General features: G+C 32.1%; 1 pseudogene; it reads right to left on the reverse strand.

Moving 5' to 3' along the window:
* Window positions 1-10,308: 10,308 nt before the first annotated feature.
* Window positions 10,309-12,872, reverse strand: LOC143635896 (uncharacterized; annotated as a pseudogene).
* Between the last annotated feature and the right edge of the window lie 1,240 nt (window positions 12,873-14,112).

Here is a 14,112-nt window from a genome sequence, read left to right on the forward strand (position 1 = left end):
TAGTTTTTATCGGTGGATGTTGAGACTAGTGATTAAATTTAAAAGGGTCTTATAAATGATTTATATCTTTTTTTTTTAATTTCTAAAGCATGAGGCCTATCTTGCTTCAACGACACATCATAAGGTCGCAACTTGAAGTGATCGATAACAACATGTGTATCGTTTTTTGGGACTGAAAGTAATATATATTGATGCGAGTATTATATAATTTTCTATGAAAATAAGAGTGAACTACAAATTGGTCTTGTTTTATTGTTGGGAATTTGTTTAAGTCAATTTTCATAGTTTCTTCATATTTGTGGTTCAGTATCAATTATTTTGTGGATGTTGAGACTAGTGATTAAATTTAAAAAGGTCTTATAAATGATTATATCTTTTTTTTCAAAAAAAATTTCTAAAGCATGAGGCCGATCTTGCTTCAACGACACATCATAAGGTCGCAACTTGAAGTGATCGATAACAACATGTGTATCGTTTTATGGGACTGAAAGTAATATATATTGTTGCGAGTATTATATAATTTTCTATGAAAATAAGAGTGAACTACAAATTGGTCTTGTTTTATTGTTGGGAATTTGTTTAAGTCAATTTTCATAGTTTCTTCATATTTGTGGTTCAGTATCATTTATTTTGTGGTTTAATCGGGGAGAGTTGAGACTAATGATTTTAAAAATGTTTTATAAATTATTTTTTATTTTTGTAATTTATAAAGCACAAGGTTACGTTCCTTCAATAACACGTCACGAGCTCAAGACTTCTAGTAATTGATAATAACAATTGTATCCTTTTATAGGACTGGAAATAATATTGTTGTAAGCATCTAGCTATAATTTCTATGAAATAAGAGTAAACTACAAGTTTGGTCTTGTTTTATTATTGGCAAGTTGTCAAGTCAGTTGTCTTCATTTCTTTGTATATGAGGTTCATAATCAATTATTTGTTGTTTTAGTTGTATTCTAGTTGGAGAGTCCGCCCATTGCGGTGGGGACGTAATCATCAAAACCTTATATCACTCATCAAATTTTAACCAAATTCTCAAACATCAAGTTCATGAGTTACACTCGTGTTTCCTAAATCAACTAACAACATGTATATGCATGTATAAAACCCTAAATCAACAGGAGCATAAGTGGCACCTGAGTTTCTCAGGATTCTAGTTGATGCACTGAGTGACAATTGAACAAATACGAAATCAAAAAATCAACAAACAGCGGGAAATTAAAGTTGGAACCTGGGTCGGAAAGGTGTGAACTTGGAAAGGACTTAATTAAATTCAGTAAACTCTGATAGCAATAAAGGATTAAAGGCTCCGCACGGAACTGCTATTCAGAATTAATATTGCCTTGCAATAAAACATGGGCTATCAAGTTAATCCGCGTCCTTGTAAACGAACAGAATAAACACGAACAAGGATATGATCCTGTTCGTTCATATAACTTTAAGCAATTAAACAAACATGAGCATGGATAGTTAATCGAACAAATATTTGTTTTCAAGATCGTCCGTTTAAAAAATAACATGTTCGTGTTCGTTTATGTCAGTTCGTTAAAATCATAATGGAAGAGCCCACGCGTTGCGGCAGCACAAACTTGGTCATTTATAACTAGTGATCAAAATTTTATTTCTCATTATACAGCAATCGCAATGAAATAATATTAACATCAAAATATGGTTAATCAACTCTAAGTGTCTGTAACATAGAAATACATAAGATAAACGGTTCGCCTAACTTCATATTTTCTTTGTACTTCCCAAACTTGTGTTTCATATGTTCATTATGTTGATCAGTTCTTCACGTTGGTAATGGAAAACATGAACAATATGATAAACCTATAACTAAAACATACCTGTCACAGCAGAGAGAGAAGTCACGGCTGATAAGAAAGATCCAGACGACATGATAGTCAGCTTGGTCGAGTTCCCCTTTAGGATGTATATTAGTGATGGGGATTAGGGTTATTGAGAAATCGAGTAATATAGAGGGAGAGAGGGTGACGAACTTTTGTGTCAGGTTTAGGGTTATGTCATATGATGTTAATTAGCCTCTCCATATATTTATATACACCCAAGGGGAAACCCTTGATTAGCAAGAAAGGGTAATTTGGTCCATCAACAATTACCTAGCTAATATAATAATAAGGTATAATTTAATATTTTGATCTAATTATTATATAAACGATAATGATGGCCATATATAAATATATATATCCATATATTTATTCTTACATTCTCCCACTTGGCCGAGTAATCATTTATTATGAGCATTAGATTAGTCTGCAGATTTTAACACTCATTTTAGCTTTAAACTTAAGCTGGAGCAGAGAAATACAATCATTGAATTGAACATCAGCTCAAGACCCACATTAATCATACTGCAGTCCTTATTTAAAACCTAAGTAGTTATGATCAAAATTTTATAAGTAAGCCCTTCAAATATTTGATCTGTATACTAATTTTTCTATATGTCATTATGCATGCAGAACATATTAAGAGACATACAAAATCAAATTTGATGAGGAAAGTTAATAATTAGTCATTCATTTAACGATATACAGTTACATGGTCATTAATAATCCCGTCTTTATTATAAGCGCTTTCATAAGACTTATGGGTGACAGACATTTGGTTATAGGATCCTTAAGCATATCATGAATGTATTCGATATGAAAATGTAATTTCCTTAATTTGTTCATAAACGATTAATGTATTTCAAATCGAAATTTAATGCATCACCTCTCGAACTGTTACTGTTTGAAAAAACATGGTAGCTGACTTTATCACAATAAGTCTTCAATATATAATTTATATGGAGTTAATAACTTGTGAGTCCAATGATAACTTTTCAACAAAATTTATTGACAATTGCTTTGTGATTACATATTATGCCATTAAAATTTAGATTGTTGTTATCAGTTCATTATGACTCCTCCATGAGATAGATTTATCTGTTGACATAAGAATATATCCCGAAAATTACATTATGTTATATTTGAATATAACAAAGTTTTAGAGTAATCAACCGGTTTGAATTCTCACTTCTTCTTCTAAATTTTAGTCTTTCGTTTCTCTTAAAGATATTTTAATACTCTTTTAAATGCTTCACATTAATCTAGACATATCTAGTGTGTTGCAATTTGAGTAATATCTAAACGAGTATAGACTTGAACTTATATAAGGCTTCTACTTGATGAAGCATAAGAAAATAATCTATGTGATCCTATTATCCTCTAAAGTAGAGCAATACTGTTTGTTACATGTGTAAGGAGTATCTCTTAGATCTATAATATCAAAGTATGTGTGAAAATGCTTTGACTCATGTAACATATACTTGTCAGAAGAATGTCATCTATTTAAGGACAAGTTTTGTTTTTAGTTGCTCCCACTCATCTCGAGGTAGGTACATTAATCCACTTGTTTTTTTTTGTTTTTTTTTATGAAAATAGTTGTATAAATATTTCATCATATTTTGATGTTTGCATTAACCCATATATGGATTTTATTGACTTATAGACTAAATGTTCTTTGACCTTCAGTTTATAACTTTTAGGTTGTTTTATGAACATATAAATATATAAGCTGATTGTTAGGGAAAGTTGTTTTAATGTTCATCAAATGTAGCTCGTAACTATTATAAGCTTCTAGAACAATAATGATCCTTAAAGAAATCTTTTGTAATATAGGTAAGAAGATTCTTTGATAATTGGTTTATCCTTGAATATAACATTTAACAATCAATCGTGCTTCTTATTGTCTTAACGTTTCGTATTGGGATTTAATTTAGTTATAAACACTCTTAGGTGATTCAACCAAATCTCAAAACGTTAGCCTGACTTATGGAGTCAATCATGATTGATGCTAATGGTTTAATTATAAGGGGTAGGATCATTAAACTTTCCAACATCCATTTCAACTTTAGTTAGGTAGGTTACATAATCATCAGTGTTAGTAGGTTTTAAAACCTAGATGGCCTCCTGAGTTGATTATTGGGTAATTTTAAAAGTCTCGATTTTATGGATTAGCTCTTGTTTAGGTTGCTATCATTTTTAGGATTCTAAGTATGTAAGAGTTGGTGCAGTATGGTGTACAAGAGGTGCAATTGGAGTTTAAATATAGAGTAAAATTTAATGACTCTCTTCCCCCCACCTCTTGTACTTCTTGCAAGTCATTATAAGGACTTTTACTGCTCCCACTGACCTTAGGAGCCTTTAGGAAAATTTGCATGCTTAGGGTCAATATTTAAAGACCAATAGATTCTAATAGTAAAACGAGTTAACAATGTAAGTCGCCGTAGTTTCTATTGTGAGTTAGTAAGAAATCGGAGTATGCCCACATTTAAGAAACACCGAAACTTTTGTAAGAGTAGTAATAGTAAATTCTACAGAGATAAGTTTTGATGGAATAGTGTTGTGATGGAGTAGTGTCTTGTACAAGAGGTGTAATTAAGGTAATATCAAGTGTTCACTCCCTCACCTCTTGCAAATCTTGCAAGTTATGATTGAGACACTTAAGGCTCCCACTAATATTCGATATCTCTAGAAAAACTACATGAGAAGTTTTAATGATGTACGTGATGTGGGAATTTGTCATACATACGTTAGACTTAATTTGATTTCCTTTATGTGTCATAAGAAACTTAGGGACATATTTAGAAGAAATCATATTAAGTATATATGAATGGATCTCTTTAAGACCATGAATGATAGAAGACAGATTAGATACAAGTAAATAGCCTTTTAAATGATAAAATAATTATGTCTGAATATTCCGTTTGAATAAGTTCCACTAATGTAAGTGAAGATAACTTCTAGTGGACCCATACTTATTTCTTAAGCCAAACAATGTTTAGGACATCTAACACATGATTTAAAATCACTAAAAGTGAGATTATATGAAAAATCACCCTCATTAACCATGTCATGATTTCTCATGAAATTTGGTTTTAATGGATGAATTTTATATGTCTCATATGTCTTTTGTTAAATTTTTATTTGCATGATAACAAAAGTTGTGAAAGTATATAGTATCATCTAGCTGTATTTCATAAATGTTTTAATCCAAATATTGATAACAAATCATATGAGAGTTTAAGGTAATAGTGACTTTATGTTGGCTATGCAAACCTTATAACTGTCATAATGTATCTTAAGTATTTACACTAAATTCTGATTAATCTCCAGAACATTTAAGGTATCATAAAGCGTAATTTGAAGACAGTTTATCATGGTTCCAATAACCTTAACATTTAAATTTGTCACTAATCCTCATGTTAGTTATTTGTTGATTTTGGGATAAACATATAGAACTAGACTCAACCAATCATGTGTTAATGGGAATATTAGGATTAGCAGACTTAAATATCATTAATATACAACTATCAATTTAGCCGGTTGTTCTTTTGAATTATGGATAGTCTTAATGCTTATGCATAATCTAATGACATATATTTGCAGCGAGACTTCTCTTTAGAGAACTTAAAGCTGAAAGTAATATTTGTATTTTGTCCATGAACTTTAGTATTATCCTCTTTTAGGTTTTATTTAATGGAAGTGAGTTGAATAACATCTTACTTTCTAGTACCATACATTTTTCCATTCTTGTACATATGTCGCTAATCAACGCACTCATTTTCTTTTGATATTTTTGAGTGTTATAGTTGATTCTTAAGACATCAACTTGTACTATTGAAAATTTTAATATATAATGTACTAGAAAATTTTACTTATTTTCATTTGTGAGCCCTTAATTTTATGGGTCATAAAACTGTATATTATGACGTATTCAGTAATGCCATTTAACCTTATAGTTAGAATTTAGAAGGAATGCACGCATCTTAAGGGTTATTTTGGTTATTTTCTATATATTAGATTAGTTTTAGGGAAAACTAAATCTAGAATAACTCTATTTGATAGCATGAGTTTATTGATTATCATAAGAGACATTATATTTGACTCATCTCATTTGTCATGCTCTAGATTTCTTCTTTATTGCTATTATTAGAATGAGCAACGTGATGGTCATGTCTTGAGGGATAACCAAAAACGATAAGAGCTAAAAGTTAATGAAACTCTTTATGAAACAAAACATATTAGGATTGAGATTATAGTGAATAATTTGAATGAATTATTAATTTATAGGAAGAATATTATAGTGAGAATGTAATAGGATATTAAAGTGAGATAGATTAAATTTTATGATCATTAGATTAATGAAGGATCATTAATGTGAGGATCATCATATTTTATATTATATTTTATTGAAGATGTGATATGTCTATTATTAACATCAAATTAATAGACTATATAATTAATAAAATTCTACTTAAATAAAAGATAAATCATCTTTGGGCGGAATTAAATTTTACTTAAGTATATGTGCAAAACAATTGTAACACATCACCTTTGGGCAAAAGTGAGACAACCATTTTAATCATGCACGAGTTAGTTTTGCTTGATATAGATGTATCATAACACCTTTGGGCAGAAATGATACATTTAAATCATGTTAGGCAAAACTAACAAAAGCTTAAGTTAGACTTGAATGACAGATTGATGTAACACATCACCTTTGGGCAGAAGTGATACATTAAAAATTCATTCAAGTTAAGCATTTTATGTTTTAAAAACTTAATGTTCACAAACATTTAATTAGTTAACAGCAAACCAACTGTTAGCGCGGGTCATACTTAATTTCAATGTTAAGTATATATTTTTAATCACTAATTAGAGTGTCGGATAATCTTAAAATAATAATAACATAATTTGCCGTATTTAATCAATGAAATATAAGCCCACAACTTGTGCATTTTGAGTCATCGTATTGGACTTTATTTTTATTATTATTATTAACCGACTTTGATTTAACAAAACAAGACGTAAGACTCATTGTTAGTTGTTGTGTACAAAATATTAATTCTCATTAGTTCTCAGTTAACATTAAAACCCAAAATACAATATTAGACAATAATATTTTAATCCAAAATTCTAAGGGATTAACTTTATTTTTAAAATTTAATTATTTTCAAAATATATCTTTTTATTAATTAGTTATATTTTGAAATAACTTGAAAATAAAGTTTAGCCAAAATAAAGAAAAAAACACCTCCTAATTCGAATTTTAAATCAAAATATGTGTTATTATCCGAAAATTGAGATGAACACGAAGAACACCAACGAGAAAAAAAAATACCATGATTCTTTAAAAAAATTAGTCATGAAATCGGGTTCAAAGATTTTAAACAGTTTACATGAAAAAATGATTTCATTGAGTTCAAAATAATAAAAAACAGTGTTAGGGTTTATCAGATTTTAGTTCATGTTTTCCGGTTAAGATCCTGAGTTAATGGAAGACATGAAGAACTGATTAATCAACATCGCTCTGATACCACATGTTGATCAGTTCTTGACGTTGGTAATGGAAAACATGAATAATATGATAAACCTATAACTAAAACATACCTGTCACAGCAGAGAGAGAAGCCACGGCTGATAAGAAAGATCCAGACGACATGATAGTCAGCTTGGTCGAGTTCTCCTTTAGGATGTATATTAGTGATGGGGATTAGGGTTATTGAGAAACCAAATAATATAAAGGGAGAGAGGGTGACGAACTTTTGTGTCAGGTTTAGGGTTATGTCATATGATGTTAATTAGCCTCTCCATATATTTATATACACCCAAGGGGAAACCCTTGATTAGCAAGAAATGGTAATTTGGTCCATCAACAATTACCTAGCTAATATAATAATAAGGTATAATTTAATATTTTGATTTAATTATATAAATGATAATGATGGCCATATATAAATATATATATCCTTATTCTTACACATTAATCAATGAACTTGGATCTACACACATAAATAATAAAGCCAATAATAATTTATATTTTGTTCCATATTTGCTTGATTCAAGTTGACCATCATCAGCTTACAGTTTACTCTGGGTGACAGAAAATGACTCAAATGATCCTAGAGTTTATTCATGGCTATTTTATTATTCTACGGTTTTTTTGGCTGGCATTAAGATACCAAAATGATATCTTTAATATTTTGTATGTAATCCTCTAGTAACAGAAACTTGAAACGGAATTGTAGAATGACTAAAATGCCCCTAGAGTTCATAAGTAGACAATTTTCTCATGTTATTGTCTATCGTTGGATATTGACACTTTATTTAAGCATTTTACGATATTTGGGTGAGCTAGAATTGCGCAGAAACTGTGGGATGACAAAAATACCCTTCTAGTTGATTCGTGGACATATTTTGATTGACAACCAATTGTCTCAAAAGTCAGTAAATTTATATAAATAGGGAAGGTACCTGAAGTTTTAGTGATGACTACAGGAAAATTCTGAAAATAGTCTAAAATAAGAGAGATTCTCAAATTAGTTTAAACTTTTCAAAATTCCAAATATAATGCTCTGAAAACCATTAGCGCTGATGCATATTCCAGCCGATGGTTTTCATCATCCAATAAAAGTCTGTCACGTGTAAAGAACTTCACCTAACCCTTGGGTTTTGTTCTCAAAACTATCTTGGCCGATTGTTTTGGACTAAAATCCATCTACACGAATTTAGACAGGGCCGTGAATTTTCAAGTCAAATTTATCTGAGTCGTGAGTTTTCAAAAAACCTTGAATTCTGCGTTTTTTCAAAATTTATCTTCTCAGATGAATTTTAAGTGAATTTAGACTTCCAATATGATTTTTGAAAAAGCATGCAACAAGATCTTTTATTTCTCTTATTTTTCTCTTCAATTATCAATTCTCTTCATTACTTGCATTTTTCATAAGTTAACAAGAATCTTGGTTGGTTGCTCTCAACTAGAAGAATGAAATTTAATAGAGGTGATCGGATTGAAGTGGTTGATATGGGTCCTGATTTACGGGCTTGTTTTATGATGGAAACAACCGTCGCACCTCCACTACCCCATCTTCAACCTCCCCCCGGCCACCACCTTCAACCATCACGGAAGCACTTGCAAGTTCAGATCTGGCAACCACCTTCAACCACACTAGTTTTATTCTTTTATATTTATATGTTCAAATTATGTATAATTGAACTTTTTTATAATGTTTAGACAGAGCTCCGGCTATCCTTGTACTTTTGTTAAGTGTTTACTAATTTTAATGATAATTTAATCATCTTTTTGTTTCATTCTCAAGTTAAACTCGATTTCGTGCAAATTAATCGTGTTTTATCGCTTAAGAAATTTGGAAAAAGGATTTTTTTCATGCTTTTTCAAAAATCATCTCGGAAGTTTAAATTCAATTGAAATTCATTTGAGAAGATGAATTTTAAAAAAACGAGGAATATATGTTATTTGAAAACTCACGGCCAAAATATTTTTCAACGAAAAACCATCTAAATTCGTGAAGATGGATTTCAGTCCAAAACAATCGGCCAAGATAGATTTGAGAACAAAAACCCATGGGTTAGGTGATGTGCTTTACACGTGGCAAACTTTTATCGGAAGATGAATACCGTCGGCGAGAATCTAAATGCATCGACGCCAATGGTTTTGAGTAGACTATATTTTGAATTTTGAAAACTTTTGGATTAATTTGAGAATCTCTCTCTTGTTTTGAACTTTTTTTGGGAATTTTCCCCAAAAAGAAACCTGAATGTAATGTTATCTTTTATAAAATCCATTAAGATTTATAAAACAAGAGCTTGGATCAAATAAAAATAACATTTATCGTGAAAAATGTACAAATAAACAGAGTAATTATGCTAACCTTAAATAATTATTATTACACTATAACTTTTGAACTAGATTAATTATTATTACACCATATTATTTTTTTAACATAATTACTTTGATTTAAAACTATAATTACTCTTGTTATTTGTATGTTTAATATGTTAATTTTATATGTACCCGATCTAACCCCTATAAAACTATTTACATCACTTATTTGGTCTCGTATGCTTGCTTAATCTATATTGTGTAATATTTATATGTAACATTAACAGTTTATGGGAACGTTCCAACCAAGAGGTTCATCTTCTTGACTTCTTCTCATGATGAAGTGATCTATTTACAAACTTGGTTTGATCATGAGCAAATGATCGGACATCGATAGTAGATGTAATCGAACGTGGAAAACCGAACCAACAAATTAATCTACTTTTTTGAAAGCATCTATAGATTATTAGTATTTTGTCTGAAATCGAACCAGTATATAAAACCGGAATGACCAATCTTGATGGAATACTAATATACCTGCAATGCTAGTTTAGAAAAGTGAACTAGTTAGAAGTACATATCACAAGAAAGTATGTATGATCACAAATATTTTAAAGATCAATTAATGAAGAATTGATCACTAAAGAAAGTTTCACCACGTATAGAAAAGCCGAAGAAAATCCAGAAGGTATCCCATGATCAAGATTGTTGAGAAGAACCCAAACGGGAAACCAACCCATGTTCCCTCCCATGAAAACCATGGTGGTTTCTCATCTTCATTTTCACTTCCCACTACGGACTTCACATTCTCAGGACACCTGATGTTAATTTGCATTCCACATAAACCGGTGTTGTTTTCAAAACCATTCATGGTGTCCATTTGCCCACCAATAGGAATCTTACCTGTCAGCATGTTGTTGCTCACATCTAGAACTGTAAGTTGGCTAAGCTTCACTAGTGATTGAGGAATCGAACCTGAGATTTCATTGTGGGACAAATCCAAGCTTTCTATGTTCTGTAGATCACCAAAAGACACTGGAATGTGTCCTGAAATCTTGTTGTGTGAAATATTGAGCAGCTTTAAGGCTTTGAGATTTCCCAGTGATGCCGAGATTTCACCGTGTAATTTATTGTGTGACAAATCCAACAAAGTGTAGGTGTCAAGATTACGGAATGCCAGGCCTTGGAAAGATTTTTTCCAATTCACAATCAAGTCACCAGGGTCCTCACCAAAATGGAAGTCTTAATGGAATGGGAAGTGGGTGATGGTGTTGAAATGTTCAGCGTATGGGTCATTCTTGGAAGTTTTGCTATCTCTTTAGGAATACTTCCGATAAGGTTGTTATGGGAGACATCAAGAATTCGGAGAGAACTTAGGTTGGAGATATAACTAGGTATATACCCTTCAAGGGAATTGTTTCTTAGGATAATAATTTCAACAGTTGGGTTTTGAGGGAGAGTATCTTGTAAATTTCCAGTGATATTGTTTTCATGAAGGTCAAGAAGTTTAAGATCTAATTTAGATAGATTCCAAGGCATGTTGCTAGAAAACTTATTCCCACTTAAATATTAAATTTTAATTCTTGTAGGGAAGTTTGTCGGGATCTTACCAGAGAAATTGTTGTAGGATAAATCTAGAGACAACAAACTATCTCCAAAAAAAGGTAAGTTGTCACCAGAAAATCTATTTCTAGAAAAGTCTATAAACCTTAGATCGTCAATCAAGGAAATAGACATTGGAATTTTCCCTGAAAAATTATTCCCGGACAAAAGAAGACCGCCGATCCCTTTGGAATTGCCTATGTTTGCCGGTAACTCCCCTGAAAAATTGTTCCGGGATAAGTCAAGAAAGAACAGATGCACCTTGTCAAATATGCGTGACGGAATTGATCCGCTAAGGTGGTTATCTGAAAGGAATATGACCTCAAAGTTACTCTTTGTAAGCCAATATGGGAATCCTCCCTCCAAATTATTCAAGCTCAAATCAAGATAATACAAATCTCTATGGAATGAGATCCATTCAGGAATTTGACCAGAAATTTCACAATAAGGCATAGAGATCTCTCTTAGACTACATCGTGGAACAACATTAACTTTGTGATTCCAAATCAAGTTGTCCTTTTTTCCACCAATGAACAATGTCTCTAACGTTGTGATATTGAATAACGAAGCTGGAATTTCTCCTGTGAGCATGTTTTCGTGGAGCCGAAGAATCTCTAACTTGCTCAAGTTTTGAATCGATGGTGGTATTGGACCTGTAAACTTGTTGTAGCTAAGGTCAATCGCGGTGATATTGGATAATGTTCCTATGGAGGTCGGAATTTGCGATGTGAAAGAATTTCCTGACAAATCTAGAACTTCTAGTTTCCTGATGTTTATAATCGAAGTTGGGATTTCACCGAAGAAATTATTCTTTTGTAAGGCCAATGCCCATAACTCGCTTAATCCAATCTCTCTTGGGATTTTATCCGAAAGAAAATTGGCTTTCAACAAAAGTACTTCAAGATTTTGAAGCTCACCTACCTTAGGGCTTAAAACACCCCCAAGTTGATTGTCACTTAGATCAAGATATTGAAGTGATTTGAGTTCAAATAGTTCACAAGGGATCGGACCATGGAAATGATTTCTTTTTAAAACTAGTGTAGTCAAATTTTGAAGAGACCCTATTTCAGGTCCTAGGTTCTCCTCAAGAATATATTGTAGCTCATGTCCAAGTAATGTATACTTAGTAACCTGAAAACTTGGATGGGGATTGAGCCATTGCATCTGTTTTCATGCATGTCAAGGTGAACCAGTTTGGTGAAATTATCAAACCCAACTCCGGGAATCTCTCCTTGCAATGAATTGGAGGAAATATCAAGTAGTTCAAGTGACCGAATATGGAAAAGGGGACTCAAGATGTCAGAAAACACCGGAACTGGATACGAAGGAGGGATAAGGGAAGATAGGTTGAGCTCCAACACAGTTTTGCTTATGGTGCAACTAACACGCTCCCAAGAGCAACAATCCGAAGTCGACTTCCATGATTCAAGATCAGAACCAGGATTGATAATGGCAGTGAGGGTGGATTTAAAATGGAGAAGTGCTTGTTTTTGATCAGGTGGACAAGAGAATGATTGTATTGGAATGAAGTTGAATGACGACAAGATTAATAAGAATACAGTTAACAGCGTTGTGCCCTCCATGTTGATTTTTTAGCTGGTATTTCTCCATGGTTCATTTGATGCTTATTATAAAGAGAATGAAAGGTGGGGCTTAATTTCTATTGAAAAAAATATGGGAAAATTCCCAAAATAATTCAAATGAGGAGAGAGAAAAAAAAATAATCCTAACTATATCAAGATTTCCAAAACAATTCTTAAAATATGTACTGAGAAGACGCATTGGGAAAATAAATGAGCATATTTTTTAAAGAAAATTACCAAAATAGCCCATTTGATGAGAGAGAAAAGGCAAAATAGCACGTGAGATTTCAATTTCCCAAAATAGCCCACCAAATCCAACATTCACGTGACATTGTGATTTCCCCCGTGAGTTTTCGTGGACCAATCAAGATCTGCCATGTGTTATCCATTCCCACCTATCACGCAAGTTTTCATCTCAAATCTGTCTGAAACGTTACTTTTGAAATCAAATCTATCCTGACGAAAACCAACTTTAACTTGATGTTTCAAGCTGTTTTCGTCGGCAACTTGATTTTTCAAAAAAGATAGTTTTTGTGCTTTTTTTAAATTCATCTCCAAAGACGAATTTCAAATGAATTTCGTAAATTTCCAAAAACCTAAAACATCTTCATCTTCTTCATCATATTTACACCTTCATCATCTTTTCGGCCACCGGCACCATCATCGCCGGCAACATATTCCGACCTGCCATGGCGGGTGAACCATTCGGGGACGCGGCGTGGAGACACCGCGTAGCAGTTTCCGATGAAGACGTCGGATCTGGTGTATGTTTCTGCACGATACCATGACTTGCAGACGAGTGATACGGCAGCGTTAAGGTCACAACGGTAAAATGGTCATTTGTTGTTGTGGATTATGGCATTTTTGTTATTATTTCGGTGGGTGGTGGTGATGGGATCTAGAGTGATTTATGGTGGTGGTGGATGGGTTCATTGTTAAAATAAAAAAGATGGAATCTTGATCAGGCACATAGAGAGGATTAATAATAATAATAATAATAATAATAATAATAATAATAATAAAGCTTGGAGTTAGAAAGAAGATGATATAAAATCCATTATTAAAGCTTGGAGTTGGATGAAGAAGATGGTAGAATCCATTATTGAAGCTTGGAGTTGGATGAAGATGATAGAAAATGATTTTTCTTAAAATGCGAAATTCATTTGAAATTCATCTTTGGAGATGAATTTCAAAAAACCACAAGAATCGTTTTATTTAAAAACTCACGTTGCCAATGAAA

Source organism: Bidens hawaiensis, unplaced genomic scaffold, assembly GCF_021521415.1.
Source record: "Bidens hawaiensis isolate Kalapana, Puna unplaced genomic scaffold, B.hawaiensis_p1.1 tig00007738_1, whole genome shotgun sequence".
NCBI lineage: Eukaryota > Viridiplantae > Streptophyta > Magnoliopsida > Asterales > Asteraceae > Bidens > Bidens hawaiensis.